Here is an 11,598-nt window from a genome sequence, read left to right as displayed (position 1 = left end):
AAAGAGACTGACAGAGTCGCCACCTAGATGTGGGATCTAGGACCCATAATCAACCAGAAATCTAGACTCGCTACCTGGTTACAAGAATGGAAGGTATGGGAATTTATCCACCACATGCACCATTCCTGCCCGATAATCGGTCTTCGATTCCAAAAGCTAACTCTTTTAAATTTATTTTAAATGACTCATTCAACTCTCTGTTAATGTGCTAACTACGGGACATGCATCCTATGATCTAATTTCAATGTGAATCCTAAATGTGTATCTTGATTTCTTAATTTGTCTGGATTCTATCTAAGTGAAAGTTCTCCTAAAATTCTAATTTCATGGAAAATCCTAAGTGATTTGATTAAGCATTTACAAGAAAATTAATATACAAAACACCACAATTTGTTGTAGTGCCGACTCGCGGTTGGTATGCCATCAGACATCCAAGCTGCCTACGTACCCAAGCCTCACTGGGATCAGAGTCGACGTAGTTCGGTGCACCTAAGCTAAGCTACTTATGCCTAACTCAACTAAGACCCCGATCTAGACTGATTTGACTGTTTCAACAGTTTTAAAAGGAGTTATTTAATTCAAGTGGAGGATTTTATTATCCTAGGATTTCATCTAAGATGCTATATGATTCTTATCTAAATGCAAGTTGTTCGTTAGACTAATGCAGGTTAGCCTACATCCTAGTTTACTAGGCTTGTCCTAGGGAAAGATTGGGTGACTAGTGTAACTAAACCTATGGCACGGTTGCTATCCATAGCAAACGTCCGTGATGAGGCTGGACTCTTAACTCTAGGACTCCCTAAAACCTAAGACTTCCTAAAACTTAGGACAAGACACGACACCAGTGTTCCTAAATTGGGCTCTAATGGTTCTTATATCGGAAACCATAATTCAATGGTTCCGGAAGACTCGAGACAAATCGATTTAAGCTCTTGAAGTTAGTTAATTTCAGATTTCAAGGATTTTCAGTTTTTGGACATTTAAGGATTACCAATGGCTCTAGGGTTCACCAATTTCAGCCCAGAATAGCATCCAAGGAAGGGAATCGTGCGCTCTTTCCTTGCGCAATTTAATACTTAGGTTATAGCATCTTATTGCCTGGCATATCTCAGGATTTCCGTGGACAGTAACCTTGGAGCCAACAACATGTTATAGCTTAAGTATTCAAATTGTCAAAGATCGGTTGCAATTGGGATACGATTATGGATGCACTAGCCATTTTTCCAAGGAATTCTAATGATCCTAAGATTTCTGTTTTAATGGATTAAGGAGTTAACATGTGACAGAGATTTAAGGTTCTTTAGAGATTTTCGGATGAATTTCAATTAATTTCAATATTTTAATGGATTTTAACAATTTTAAACCATATGAGTGATTTTACAAGTGAAACTGTTGCAAACGAATTCGAAATGAATTGAAATTTCTACAAAAGCAAGATGGGAATGCATGCAGCTTACTGGATGAATTTTGCAGATTTTTACATTAAGCTCATATTTAATTTTGATTTAACAACAATAAGACCAGATTGCAAAAATAACACAAAAACTACTAGAAATAGGAATCTATGTTTCAATGAAATTTCTACAGTAGTAAGATATAAGTAAAAATAGCATGCTGTGAGATTTTCATGAATTTTGAAAACCATTTACTATCAGTCTCGGATTTTTCAATTTTCAGACAAGATTATGAATTAAAAATACATCCCATATGAAACAAGATCTAAATCACTTGAAACTTTTACAGCAACTAGAAATATAGAATATAAGACTACTGTAAAAATTTTGGGAATTTTATCTGTGATCTGATGTCTGTAAAAATTCTCCCAAAATATGATAATTTTCAAACAAAGCATAAAATAATATACCAAACCAATTCTAAATATTCTCAAAAATTCATGGTAGAATGTACCAGTATCATATTATTTTTCCATGAAATTTCATTAATTTTCGAATCCGTTTAGTATATAATTTATTTTTCTTCGTCAAAAAGATATTTTTGAAAAGTTTTCTATTTTTAAAACACGATTTTCGAGAAAATTACGACTCCGGAAAATATCCTTTAATCTTGTTCTGATATAATGAACACAAGAAATTTAAAATTCCAAAAAATAGATCATCCTGAGATGGCTATTTTTTCGAATTTCGTAATTACTCAGCCATTATTTTAAATAAAATACCACTCTTCACTCAAATTTTCGAAAACCTTTGATCCAATGTCCGATCCGATCCGATAGTTATTTTACTCTGTTTAAGTAGAACATCGTATTAAATTTCGGGACGAAACGGATTTGAAACACCAATGCAGATCATGATTTTGAGCACACACATTTAATATTGAATTAAATTCATTTAAATGCTTAAAAATCATGCAAAAATATAAAAAAATACCAAATAATTCTGAAAAAATCCGAGAGCAGTGCACCTACCTGTGATAGAGTCCTTGCCCAATCCAAGAGCCGAAAAATCCGAAAATCTCGCCGCTCGATCCGATGTCCGCTTTCTTTCTTTTTTTCTTTGTTTTTTATTTCTTTTATTTTTCTCACACTAATCTCCTTGTTGTTGGGGATAGGCGTAGAGGAGAGGGAGAAAGCCGATAGGTTGAGGCCGAGAGTGATAGAGAGAGAGAGTAAGAGAGTGTGAGAGATAGGGAGACAGAGAGAGAGAGAGAGAGAGAGAGAGATAGAGAGAGAATGAGAGTAAGAGAGAGTGAGAGAGTGATAGGGAGAGATGATGAGAGTGAGTGAGTGAGAGCGAGGGAAAGACAGAGAATGATATAGAGGGATAGAGAGTGAGAGGTAGAGACAGATAATGGGAGATATTAGTGAGGGAGACAAAGAGCCGAGAGGGATGAGAATGCGAGTGACAGGTAGAGTGGATATATATAGAATGAGAGAGATAGAGGATGGGGGGTAAAGAGAGAATTCGAGAGACAGAGAGTGTGTGAGGAAGAGAGAAAGATGAGGAGTGTATAGAGAGAGAGAGAGGAGTGTATAGAGAGAGAGAGAGAGATAAACCGAGAGATGAAAAAAACACAGTATATAGATACTCTGTTTTTTTCACGTTTGTTTTTTTTTTGTTTTTTTTTTTTTTAGCAAAGATGTGAATGAAAGAAAGAAAAAGAAGAAATAATCGATCGAGAATCATGGCTTGAGAGGGTAAGGAAGGATCCGAGAGAGGGAGAGAGCCGATGCTCTGTCTTTCTCTCCTTTTCCAAAAAAATAAAAAAGCTCATCCTGCCCCTCCGAAGGGAATCTGCCGTATATCCCCTTCTTCCCCCATCCGAGTGAGAAAAATTCCATTTTTTTTCATGGCAATTGCCGATACTAGCTTCTATAGATACCATCTTTGGCAACTTCTTTGATCTCCATTTAGCATGTCCACTAATACACTTAGAGGAGAATGGAAATTATTGATTTCATTGAGATCATCTTGACCGTCCAAGCAATAGATAAATATTGCTTATTTTTGGAACAACCAGTGAGCTACCAATTTGGACAGTCGATGCTTTCTCTCTCTTTTTTTCTTTTTTAGAAAATTTTCAAGGCACCGGTACTTATTAAAATAGCAAGATTTCCTCGAAGGCTTAAGATGGTAACCCATAATGAAAATAGGAGCTTCCTCGGAAGAGTATACGGTCAATAAAGGAAAGCTATTGCAATGGCCTCATTGGTGTTAGAAAGGAGAGGTGTTAGAAAGGAGAATTACATGTAGGTCCCTTATTCCACTTGTGTTTGAATAAATTTCCATTTTGGAATTAAATTCCATGATTTTCAAAAATGATATGCCCCTTTATTCCAAGTTGACCGAACTCAAAATTCAATATTTTTAACTTCTTAAAAATGGTTGGACGCATGGTGGTGGGTCCACACATGTTGGACGCATGGTGGGCCTCTACCAAATAGTCAAAACACACAGTAGGTCCTTCCTTTCAAATCGATCTTGATATGTGGGCCCCCACAAGGCCAAAATTCATTTCTACGTTGAAAACAATGTATGAGCCCATTTAGTCTTATCCAAACACAACCACTCTACAAGGCTAGACTTAGAGTGTAAGTCACTTTCTTCAATGATCCTAGATCCTTGATCTACTGGTTGGGTAAAATATATTTTGAAGTGGGCCCCCACCGGCATTGACCAAATTTGGGAATCTTCTTCAAATGACCGAATCATAGTCTTCAACCAATAGCTGCCCCTACCGTCCAATATTGAGGGCCGAAATGTAAATTGGTCGCGCTCCTTAAATCTATTCCATGGGATGATCCAAATCGTCCAATTCGACGAGCCACGATTTTAAGTTTTAATTTTTCATAATAACGGGCCCTCACCAGATTCCCAAAAAAACACTATACCCATCGTAGAAATTGATCTCGCTCATTGGGTCCAAAGTGAGTTCAAAACCCATATTCTTTGTTATTCTTTGTTAATATCAATGCAAGGCACAATGCGGGATCTCATTTTAATAAGAAGCGCTCAATACGGGCCCAGCAAACGGGTCAAAATTCTCTCTTGCTTGGATTCTTGCGAACAACCCCTCTCAACGCTTAGCAGAAAAATGCAGAACATGACCGAGATGACCGAAAAGATCGAGAAAACATACGAGGCGGACATGGGAATAGAAAACACTGAAAAATACTGATAACAAGAACACTAACTTCTTTGTTGATTAAAGTGGAGCAAAATGGGGTGTCTACACCCATGTATAGAATAGTTTAGAAGCTTAAAGAAGTCAGAAGAGCTATTGGCATCTGGAATGTTGATATCATGCTTCCTATTGCAAGAAGAAATCTTCACGATGTACAGAACAGACTGGCTATTAATCCTGGGGATCAAGATATTAGAAATGAAGAAATTGCGGTGAGGGAGGAATTCCTGAATGTTTCTCGAAAAGAGGAATCTATGATGAAGCAAAAATCAAGAGTAGAGTGGCTTTGTGAAGGGGATACTAATTCTAAATTCTTTCATGCGGCGGTTAAGGCGAGATATCATCGGAATCAAATCATGGCAATGGAACGTGTAGATGGCACTATCACTTATGATCCAAATGAGATTTTGAGTATTCTTGTTGATTTTTATCAGAACCTACTGAACAAAAGACTCCCCCTGAATTCACTGTTCCGAATCCTGATAAAAAGCTATCGCCGGAGGAAGCTGAGTTCTTGACCAGAGAGGTCTCTAGGGAGGAAATTAGGCAAGCAGTCTTCTCTGTTGATGGGAATAAAGTTCCTGGTCCTGACGGCTTCAATGGAAACTTTTTCAAAAAATTTTGGTATCTGGTAGGTAATCCAAAATTTTGGTATCTGCCATCCAAAATTCTTCGCAAGACGTAAGCTACTTAAAGAGGTTAACATCACCTCAATATCTCTCATTCCCAAGGGACTCAATGCTTCTCCCCCAGCAAATTCAGGCCAATTTCGCTCTGCTCTTTTATCTACAAAACCATTACCAAAATTTTGGCAGCAAGACTTAAAACTGTGATCAATAAAATAGTAAATCTAGCGCAATCTGCCTTCATTTCAGGGAGATTAATCCAAGACAATATTCTTCTTTCGCATGAAATCCTGCATAATTTCCATCATCAGTCAGCTCCCCCTTCCATGTGTCTCAAAATTGACCTTGCTAAGGCATTTGATAATGTCAATAGAAGTGCTTTAATCTCTTTTATGCAGAAACAGGGGTTTAATCTAAAATGGTGCAACTGGATCGCTGAGTGTATTGAAACTCCAACATTTTCAGTCCTTGTTAACGGGACTCAAGGCCACTTCTCATCCTCCAATGGTATTAGGCAAGGGGACCCGATCTCTCCTCTTCTCTTCTGTTTGGCAATGGATATGTTGTCCAGAATTTTTGAGAGAGCTTTAAAGAAAGATAAAATTAAAATCCCTTTCAAACATAGAGGTGTTGAAATCACTCATCTTCTATTTGCTGATGACCTTATGGTCTTCACTAAAGGAAGTCTCTCGTCTGCTAAAGGAATTGTTTCCTGTCTTAAAAGATTCCATTGATACACTGGTCTCCAGGCTAATTTGGCCAAATGCGAAGTTTTTTTTTCGGAAAGAAGCCAGCTGATAGGAGAAGAATTCTTGAGAAGCTGAATATAGCTGAAGGATCTCTCCCCATAAAATATCTTGGCCTCCCTCTCACATCCTCCAGGCTCACCTTGAACGACTGTTCTCCTATCATTTCCAAGGTGAATAAGAGAATCAGCACCTGGAACAATCGTTTCCTTTCAATGCTGGCAGAATCGAACTAGTGAAATCGGTTATTCATGCTTATCAGATTTATTGGTCATCATCCTTCAATATTCCTAAAGGTACTTTGGAAAAAATTGAAAGGTTGAGCAGAGATTTCATCTGGGCTGGATATGTTAATAAAAAGAAGCTGCATATAGTGGCCTGGGATACCATCTGCAGATCAAAAAGAGAAGGAGGTCTGGGTATCCGTAATCTTAGCGACATTAACAATGCACTCCAATGTAAGCTCATTTGGAGGCTCCTTCAGCCGAATGATTCGCTCTGGGCTTCTTGGGTTTGTGCTAAGTATTTGAAAAATATGAATATTTGGACCATACCCATTCCGTCTAAACCATCGTGGGCTTTCAGAAGTATTCTAAAAGCCAGAGAGATGATCAAAGAAAATATATGCTACATTATTGGTGCCGAAGCTGAGATTGATGTGTGGGGTCAGCCTTGGCACCCTGAGGATCCTTTTGACAAACTAATCTCGAAATCGAGGGTGGACTACTCCCTGGCACCCATCAAAACTCTGAATGAAATCCGCCTCAGGGACTCCTGGCACCCCATCCTCGACAAGCCTTCTTTCCTTGATGTAAAAATTATCTTGCAAAAAGCATTGTTCCATGATGAACCAATGAACTCTGTGGTGTGGATGCCCTTTGTGGATGGCAAATTTACTGTCAAAAGTGCCTGGAATTTTCTTAGAGCTAAGTATCTTGTTAAACCTTGGTCCTCCACTGGGCATGTTCCAAGACATGCGATCACGGTATGGAAAGCTCTTCACAGCAAACTCGTCACCAGAGATCACCCAATATTCATCAACTCTTCAATTGATGACAGATGCCCACTATGTAAATCTAGTAAGGAAAATATAAATCATTTATTTTTCCGCTGTGGATATTTCTGCTTGGATTTGGAAATCTATTCTTTGGCATTGTGGAACTCGAAGATCCCTCAAACGTTCTCTCTCTGCAGAAGAAGAATGGATAAGGAACAATTGGAAGGGAAAGAGACAGTACTCTTGCCATTAAGGTAGCATTTGCTGCCTCCATATACAGAATATTGAAAGAGCGGAATCTCAGAATTTTTGAAGGAAAGGCTTCACACAAAAGACAGGTCCTCAGTCAAATTCTGGATGATATCAAGATAAAATTGAGAAATCTTAATATCTCTGATGATCATGCTGAAAGAAATATTCTAATGGCTAACAATTTCGGGTACAAATTTCTCCTAAATTGTAAAACTGACAGATTCTGCATATGGATTCCGCCAATCCCGGGAGAATTTAAGCTCAATTCTGATGCGTCTCTGTCCGACGAAGGAGGTGGCATAGGAGGAATCATCAAGGACTCAAACGGGGATGCGATATACTGTTTCTCCCTGTCAATTCCAAAAGGCGAAATTTATTCTCTGGAAATTCATGCTATCTGTACTGGGGTCGCTATTGCTATGGCTTTAGGGATCACAAAACTGTGGATTGAAGCTGACTCCACCTTTGTTGTTGCTTCTATGGATAAATCATCCCATCCACCTTGGAAAAATCTCCCGGACATCAAGAACGCATGGAGCTATCTCGATAGTATTGATTGGAGGATCTCGCATATTTGGAGAGAAGCAAACTTCGCAGCCGACTATCTATCAAAAAGAAGTTGTCCATGCAAAGGCGAAAATATTCCCAGCCATTCCATCCCTTTGCCTCTGATGGATATTCTAGACAAAGATCAAGCCGGCGAGATTTATCAAAGGCTGTAGTTTATCAAAGTAGTCTTAGAATGGACTGATTTATTGTTGTATTTTGCTTTTTTTCTGTCTCTGTAAGCTCTCCGAGCCCAACCCCGAGATTTAATTCTGTGCCCTGGGGGCCTCTTGTACCTATTGGTTCCTATTTCTTTAATATATCTAGTGGGGGTCTTGCCTAACCCCAGCTTAATCATCAAAAAAAAAGAGAGCCCCAACATGCTATATCAATCTTTCTCTACCCCACTTGAGCAAATTCCTGGCTCCGCCCCTGGTATAGCCCAACATTTTACACCATGTTTTGATGGAGTGAGGAGTGAGTCCCATCATCTCCAATCAAACCCATACATATGGTGGAGACTCAAGGCAATAGCTCTGTCGGATCAAACAAGAGAACTTGGCACCGAAGGCCGAAGTCCTGTTGGATCAAAAAGGCCTAGGTGCGACTCTAAGGCAATAGTCTCATTGGACCAAAAAGATAACTGGGCGCGTGATGCATGTGCATCTCGTACGATCACAAAGATCAATGGTTGAGATCATTAGAACCATAATCGGATCGTTCAAGACCCTCAGATCAGAAGATATGAGACAGCATCTCGATCAACGGCTCACCTTGATTACTACTCTTCAAAGAGCCCTTTTTTTAGTTTGCTTAGTATTTGATTTAATTATTAATTTTTTTTAGTATCTCTGTCATGGGCGTTTAGAGTTAGAGGATTTTTAGGCCTCTTGTTTATCTTTTAGATTTCTTTTAGAGAATATTTAGGAGTTTTAGTAGCACTAGTATACGTTTCTCATTGTTTTACTTGTTTAAGTTTCCTATTTGTGTAGAAGTTGGATTTAGACGTTGAGTAGGCTATTGGCTATAAATATGGCTTTTTGTAATTCTTTTTATTGTCTTTTCTTGGAATAAAAATTTAAATTGGTGATTAAGGTTTGTTGCCTTAATAAAATCTTCTCACGAACGAACCACCTTCTGCTCGGTTTGTCCCATCAAATAAAAGCCATATGTTTTTATTTTTAGTTTGACAACCATCGTTATACCCCTCCATACGTTTCTGCATTATTTAGTATCAAAGCATCAATCCGCTACATCGCCACTGTGTTAGAGCGACCCAAGGCTGAAGTCTTATTGGACCAAAAAAGGCATGGTACAACTCAGGGCAAGTCTCGTTGGACCAAAAGAGAGAACTGGGCACGACCCAAAGCCGAAGTCCTGCTGGACCAAAAAATGCCTAGGCGCGACTCAAGGCAACAGTCCCATTGGACCGAATGAGAGAATTGGGCGTGACCCTAGGTCGAAGTCCTGCTGGACCAAAAAAAGCCTGAGTGCAACACAAGGCAATAGTGCTGTTAGACCAAAAAAGACAACAGGGCGCGACGACTCAAGGCCGAAGTCCTGTTGGACCAAAAAGAGGCCTAGGCATGACTCAAGGCAGCAGTCCTATTGGAACAAAAGAGAGAAGTAGGCACGACCTAACGCGCACACCTAAAAACAAAACCTACAATGAAATAAAAACAAAGGCCGAAGTTCTGTAGGGGTATACCGTAGCATTGATATAAAAACAAAACCTACAATTTCTTTGGTTGGGATTTTTTGGAGCACTTGTCTGCCATACTGGGTTTTGGGGAGAGATAGAAAACGTGAACGAGTGCTAATCTATTGTTGGCACACTCCATCATTGTGTTAATAGCTGAAATTGCTAATCAGATCCGAGTCAGGAATCACTGTTAGTTGATACCGACCACTTTTTTATGGTTAGAGAGGCCGTCTTTAATGCATAGAGAAATTGAAGACATTAGCTAATACCCCGTCATAAGGAAAGAAAAGAAGGATTGAGATGAAAATCTTCACAGGAGATGCCATTTTCCTATAGAGAGATAAAATAGACCAGCGCAGCATCATCTTGACACCACAAAAAATAAGAGAAGAAGTTTCTAAGGAATCAAAAATTAAAAATACCTGTTAACAATAATTATTTTGCACCTGTAAGAGCTCTAAGGGGCCGTTTGGATACGCGGATTTTAGAATCCTGGATTTCTTCAAAATTGTAGTTGGGAGACGAGAAGAAAGAGAGCAGCCGTTGGTTTTTTTTATTTCTAGCCCTTCTTTCCGACAACAAGAGCTGGTAATCGTCCCATGTTTCTAGGTTTTAGAAATCACAGGATGCGGGAGAGATTTCTAAATCCTGGTTTTGTAAATTAAAATCCAAGAAACGCTGCCAACAGCATACCAGCAGCTTGATCCTGACCCTCTTTTACACTGTCTTCAAACTAAAACCTGGATTCTAAAAGCTGTGTATCCAAACAGCCCCTAAGGGTTTCTGACCGTTCCCATCATCTCTTCCCAATAAATAGGGAACGGCTTAGTAGAGTGCTAGCTAGTAACAATGGAACTCATTGGCCTAATAGATGGTTTTAACGTGGGTTTTAAAGTAGAGGGAAATACCTCTTAGAGAACATTCATGAAGTTTGAGGCATGGAAGAGAAGGAAATCAAAAAAGTAATAAGGGAAATGAAAGAATTCATAGGGTGTGAATTCAAACTATCAGTTTGCTAGTAACTAATAGATATCATTCTGCAAGTAATTTTTTCTTGAACAAATTGAAAATCAACTTCAATGTTCCTGGTTCTCTCATGAAATTCTAAATTACTAGTAATGTCAATAGTCACATGATTATCACATAACATTGTCACAGTCTTGTGAACCTCAAAACACATACTTTCCATTGAAGTCTTCAACCATGTGAATTCTCTTGCATTGGGAGAAATCACAAGATAATTTGCTTTTGCACTAAAACATGCATATACATTCTAGTGCTTGCTCTTCCAAGCAATTAGAATCCCTTCAATAAAGGTATAATATAAAAAATTAGAACGTCAGCCAGAATTAGATCCAAAGCAACATGCATTTAACCTTCCTGCTCTCAAGCGGTCATTCTTTTTTAAGACTTCTTTGCCCGATACACACTTTAGATATCTCATAATCCGATGAATTGCATGAAAGGAAATACTGAGAAATGTAATAATCAGGTAAATTAGACTTCCAGCAAGACGACAATATCTACAGGGTCCTCAAGTATATTTCCTTGATCCTTTAACAATATGATTGATATGAATATGAGGAAGAAGAAACACAGGTTGCAGACCAAATTCCCACATCCAGGAGGAAGCCTTCACTTGATTAAAATTTGAATTACAAGACGATGCGATTGATTACAGTATCAAATCCTTTTATTCACTACAAGCCTACAACTACCTTTCCTAGAAAATAGGATGCAAGTCTACTCTCTACCCAATAGGAACAGACCACCTAATGGTAACAATTCTCATCCCAACAAGGATAACAATGATACAGCAAGGATGATTATTTAAACAGGATCATTCAAACAGCAGAAAATTATTCAAAAACTAATTCCTATTCTAACTCCTGTGATTGTGCCCAACCCAACGTACAACATACGTAACACTCCTAGCCCCATGGAATCGACCTTGTCCTCAAGGGCGGAAATGAGGGAACCGTCGAGAGAGAGATTGCCAATCCTCCCATGAAGCGTCTTCGGCAAATGAATTGGACCAGAGCTGCATCTGACCATCATCATCTACTTCGGGCAACTCCGTCTGAGGAG

The sequence above is a fragment of the Tasmannia lanceolata genome, unplaced genomic scaffold, assembly GCF_043159265.1.
Source record: "Tasmannia lanceolata isolate RefF3 unplaced genomic scaffold, GAP_Taslan_0.1 ptg000003l, whole genome shotgun sequence".
In the NCBI taxonomy this organism is placed as follows: Eukaryota; Viridiplantae; Streptophyta; class Magnoliopsida; order Canellales; family Winteraceae; genus Tasmannia; species Tasmannia lanceolata.
The sequence above is the reverse complement of the archived record's forward strand: the minus strand, read 5'-3'. Positions refer to the sequence as shown.